Below are 5,704 nucleotides of genomic sequence, written 5' to 3'. Positions count from 1 at the left end.
AGAGTGGAGGGACAGCGCAGGAGGGGAAGACCCTCTATGAGGTGGATTGATTCAGTGACTGGGTTAATCAGGATGGATGTGTCAGAGGCAGTGAGATTGGCACAGGATAGAGCAGGGTTTAGGGCTGTTGTACATAGGGTTGCTGTGAGTCGCAAGCGACTGGACGGCACATAACAACAACAACAACGAAAGGTGATTAGCTGCAGTTGTTCACTTTTGTTGAAAGTGACCATGCCTCAAGTTCAAGTGCACATTGAGAAGCCTTTTGCTGCTCTCTCAGGGAGCCAAATACTGAAGAGGAACCAGTCTCTTTTTCTCACAGCCTTTGATGAGTATTCCTTCTACTAGCTCTCTGCCCTCTGAAAATGCAGGTAGACCTATTCAAAACTCTGCTTTACCCTCTGCATCTATCACATCCACCAGTCCAGCTGCAGTTCCTTCTAACTTGGCACACCCCAAAGAGAAAACCCCAATGTGTCTTGTGACTCAGTTAGCCCATTTCAACAAGATTCAACCCGAGTATAAGCTTTTGCGTGAGCAAGGTCCAGCTCACTGTAAGGTGTTTACTACGGCTAACACTTGGAGACCAGCACTGGGAAGCTGAAGGAACTAGTACTAAAAAAGCCCAACATTCAGCTGCTGCCAAAGCTTTGGAAGGAACAAAATTTCCTAAACCTATAGTCCGCCCTTGTAGTGAAGGAAGGAATCCAGAAAACAACTCCTAGTGTAAAACTAAATGCATTGTGCATGAAACTTCTAAGGAAAAAACAATGTACAGGCCCATTTACCCTTACTCTTCAGATGCAGTCCACCTACAGCTACATCAGTCAAGGAGGTGCTTATCCCCGGAGGTACTTGTATCCATTTTCAGTTCCACCTTTCCTTTATCAAGTTGAACTTTCTGTGGGAGGACACCAATTTAATGGAAATGGAAGGACAAAACAGGCTGTGAAGCACGATGCTGCTTCTAAAGCATTGAGGATTCTGCAGCATGAGCCCCCTTCCAAGAAGCTGGAGGTAAGAAGAGAATTGGAAGAAGACAATCTCAATAAATCGGAAATAAGTCAAGTGTTTGAGATTGCACTTAAAAGGAACTTACCTTTGAATTTTTTTTTATTATTTTTTTTAAATTTTTTTTTCTTTCTTATTTTTGTGTGCGTGTACCATCAAATCAGATCTGACTGGTACAGGAGGATATTGTCCCTCCTTCCCCGGCAGAGCATCTGGTGGATTCGAACCGTGCGCCTCTGGGATTGTAGTTGCAGCTCCTTGCCACCAGGCCACCAGAGCTCCCCTATTATTTTTTATTTATTATTTTTAAGCTTCATACAAGCAATTGTGCTCTGAAACTTTCTTTTTTATGTATTTAGGGGAAAATGAACATAACACAAATGTTGCATACATATGTATGATGTCTGTATATAAGAATAGGTGAATGCACACATACAAACACTTAACATTAACAATTTTTCCCTGAGTTCAGGATCTCCCAGGATCTTCCTTCCTTACTTCATAAATCCACACTTTGTTCAACTATCCTGATCACATACCCTCTTCTTTTTGAAATTATTCATCTCTACGTATTATATATCACTTAAGTATTTCCTCTCCTCTTCTTTCTCTTGCGTTCATTTTTCTCTCACATTTTCTGTCTCTTTTTCAGTATCCTCTTGCAGAAAATTTGGATAGGACGGAGATGACTTGGCAAGAAAAACAAATGATATCCAAAATTCTAAATAAACTTTAGTGGCTTTTCTTAAGGCTAAGTCACATATTTGCATATTTATTTGTATATATTATAACAATTTAACAAGCATGCAACTGTCTTAGAAATTTAATTAGGTTACAGTCTTTAAAGAAATGAATCACTGATGACACTTTTGAGTGCTGTATCCCTAATTTCATTTTCCTACACGCCATAATTATTTTTATTGCACACTTTTATGAATAGTTATTTTTATGGAAATGTTTTGCTTTAAAGCAGAACCAACTATATTATGTTTTACAAATTAAAACAAAAAATATGGGGAGCTATGGTGGCCTAGTGGCAAGAAGCTGCATTGCAACCTCAGAGGTACGCGGTTCGAATCCACCAGATGCTCTGCTGGAAAAGAAGGGGCAATCTCCTGTACCAGTCAGATCTGATTTGACGGTACACACATAATAAATAATAATGAAAAAAAAAACTTAAAAAAATAGATGATAACCAATTTTTATTGAATTGATCCTAGTACATCTCAGACACCCGGGACAAATTATAACATGCCTGTGAATTTTGAGGTTGCCCGTGAGAGTGGCCCGCCTCACATGAAGAGTTTTGTGACCAACGTGTTGGTCGGGGAATTTATAGTGGAAGGTGTGGGGAAGAGCAAAAACTTTCGAAGAAGAACACTGCAATTGTTGTCCTTGAGCTGAAGGAGCTCCTGCCTCTGCCCACAATGAAACATGCGAAGCCCAGAATTAAAAAGAAAACCAAGTCCATAGTCAAGCTGCACACAGGCCGAGACTATGGCCAGGGAATGAATCCAATCGGCAAACTGGCCCAGATCCAGCAGGTGAAGAAGGAGAAGGAGCCAGAATAGATGCTCCTCACTGAGAGGGGCCTCCCATGCCACAGGGAATTTGTGATGCCGGTGAAGGTCAGAAACCACACTGCTGAAGGATTCAGCACCAATAAAAAGGTGGCCAAACAGAACACAGCTGAGAACACGCTGGAAATCCTTGGTTTCAAGGTCCCACAGGCTCAGCCCACCAAGCCAGCCCTCATGTCAGAGGAGAAGACACCCATGAAGAAACCGGGGGATGGAAAGAAAGTGACCTTCTTTGAGCCTAGCTCTGCAGATGAAAATGGAGCTGGTAAATAAGGAAGACAGTTCAGAATGCTTTATCTCAACCACCAGCAGCAGCCTGCTGGGATTCTTCCCGTGGTGCCTGAGGTAGCCCAGGCCGTGGGTGTCAGCCAAGGACACCACACAAAAGATCTTTCCAGAGTAGCTCTGAATCCTACCAAGGCCACTGTCAGAGCCATGATTGCCCGCAAATTGTTGTTTGGAGGCACTTCGCCCACAGCTGAGACCATTTTCAAGAATAACATCTCTTCAGGCCACACACCCCATGGTCTTCTCACAAGGCCCTCTAAGCAGCTAGACTATCTCTCCAAAGTCCAGGGATTCCAGGTTGAATACAAAGACTTGCCCAAAAACAACAAGAATGAGTTGTATCTCTAATCAATTGTTCCTCTCAGCCACCTCTGATCAGGCACAGCATTGGAAAGGATGTGGAGTCCTGTCATGATATGGCTGCACTGAATGTCCTGAAGTTGCTGTCCGAGCTGGACCAGCAGGGCACGGAGCTGTCAAGGACAGCAAACAGGCCTCTGTCCATTTGTGGGAGGTGCTGAACCTTTACTGGCCATGAACAATATTAAATCCTAACATCTGTTCTGAAAATACTGAAACTACTTTGAAAAATTGGAACTGTACTGAGACACAGTGATTGACAAACTGGACGCAGCAGTGGTGAGAGATGGGAACCAGGAGGCAGTGTGGTTGACATGGTTTGTTGTGATGGGACCAAAGGAAAGAAAATGCCCCTTCCCCACTGAGCAGCCAAGCATGGGGTCCCAGCCTCCCTTCTATGCCCCACCCCACTGGGGGCTGCAAGGCCATGCGCAGTACACCCCAGCACTTGGTTTTGTTTTGGTGGTTTTGGCTGTGAAAGAAGGAACCACAGAAAGCACACCCTTCTCCAACTGGATAGACAGCTCAAATGCTGTGGGAAAAACACTGGACCCAGAGCTATGAGCACCAGAGAAAACCAGATGCTTCCTGCACAGCCCCCCCTTCCCAGTGTGTGGAGGCCACCACGCACCTTGGGACCACTGGAACCACTGCTTTCTCTCCCAGGAGTGAGATGCATTCTTAGTTTTATTATTTTTCTCTCAATTAAAATGACACTATATACAATTTTTATTGGAAAATCTCTCAGTTGTATCTAGTTAGATACCAAACTTTAGAAATTTGTCTGAGACTGATTTTATCAGTAACCTAACCGGCAAAGATCATATCCATGTGTATGTGGTATCAGTTTGTATTTTATTGAACTAACAGACCGAGGACCATTGCAGTGAGCAGATTGTTATGTCCTCTGGTTCAGCTGACACAGTCCTGGCCTTTCCAGAAACCCTTGCTAGGATGTCTATCCCTACTGTATAAATTGGAGGGTTTTGGAATTTTAAACTTTAAATAATGATTTGGTCCCTTTCTGTTTTATTTTTATTTTGATCAATGCAATGGTTTAGACAAGTGAACTTTGATCTTTGTTTTAAAGATTATGAAACCAATTGTGTGCATATATATACACGGCTTTTCAGGACCCACAGCTTTCACTACACTACAGGATACAATCCCATAGAAAACTGCAGGTAGATTTTCCTTGAGTGCTTTATACTGTTAACTACATCTCCATGTAGGGCTGAGAAGAATGATCTGTGTTTCTGTAGAAAACTGTGTTGCTTTGCTGTTGGTGATTGTGCACAGATGTGCAGAAAGGGCTGCATCAGGGCCAGATACACACGGGAGTTTTGCAAGTTAAGTACCACTTTGATTTCTTGTTTACGCTGGAATTTTTGTTTTTCTCCCTATGGAATATAAGTAAAAGTTAGTGTTTGTCACTAATAAATGGTAGTACTAAAAAAAAAAAAGTTAATTTTATCAAACATTCAGAGAACTGTCACCAATTCTACATCAAGTATTTCAGAATATAGAAAAAGATTAGATTCTTCCATACTCATTCTATGAAGCAAGCATATCCTTAGTACCAAAACAAGATAAAGACCCCACCAAAATAGAAAACTACATATCTTTCATGAACATGGTTGCAAAAACCCTGAATAAAATCCTGGCCAAAAGACTCCAATGATACATTAAAAAAATAATTCACTGTGACCAAGTGGGATTTATAACAGGTGTGTAAGGATGGTTCAGCATAAGAAAAGCAATCCGTGTAATTCATCACATTAACAAAGCAAAGAACCACATGAACCTATCAATTGATGCAGAAAAGGTTTTTGACAAAATCCAACACCTTTTTCTGATTAAAACACTTAACAAAATAGGAAGAGAGAGGAATTTCCTCAACATAGTAGAAAGTATACACTCACACCTGAGAGCCAACATTGTTATCAGTAAAGAGAGATTAAAGGAATTCCCTTTGAGAACAGGAACTAGGCAAGAATGCCCACTATTACCTCTGCAATTCAATAGTGTATTGCAAGGCTTAGTGATAGTAAGTCAAGAGAAAGAAATAAGAGGTATCCAAATTGACATAGAGGAGGTAAAATTATCTCTCTATGCAAATGATATGATAGTATACTTAGAAAACCCTCAAGACTCAGAAAATTACTGTATATAGTTGACCAGTTCAGCAAAGTGACAGGATACAAGATCAGCTTACAGATATCAATTGGATTTCTGTACAGTGACAAAGAGAATGCAGAAATGGAGCTAAGAAAAACAATACTCTTCACAACAACTAAACACAAGATTAAATACTTGGGAGTAAATCTAACTAGAAACACAAAGGACCTATTCAAAGAAAATTACAATACATTACTTCAAGAAACAGACCTGGAGAAATGGAAGAATATACCTTGCTATTGGATAGGAAGACTCAATACTGTGAAAATGACAGTTCTCCCAGAGGC

The 5,704-nt window shown here is 41.2% G+C and overlaps 1 pseudogene; it reads left to right on the top strand.

Moving 5' to 3' along the window:
• The first annotated feature begins 195 nt into the window (after nucleotides 1–195).
• LOC102852639 lies at nucleotides 196–3,400 on the top strand (annotated as a pseudogene).
• The last annotated feature ends 2,304 nt before the right edge of the window (nucleotides 3,401–5,704 follow it).

This window comes from Elephantulus edwardii, unplaced genomic scaffold (genome assembly GCF_000299155.1).
Source record: "Elephantulus edwardii isolate Elephantulus edwardi_28Jun2011 unplaced genomic scaffold, EleEdw1.0 scaffold00536, whole genome shotgun sequence".
In the NCBI taxonomy this organism is placed as follows: domain Eukaryota; kingdom Metazoa; phylum Chordata; class Mammalia; order Macroscelidea; family Macroscelididae; genus Elephantulus; species Elephantulus edwardii.
The sequence above is the reverse complement of the archived record's forward strand: the minus strand, read 5'-3'. Positions and strand labels throughout refer to the sequence as shown.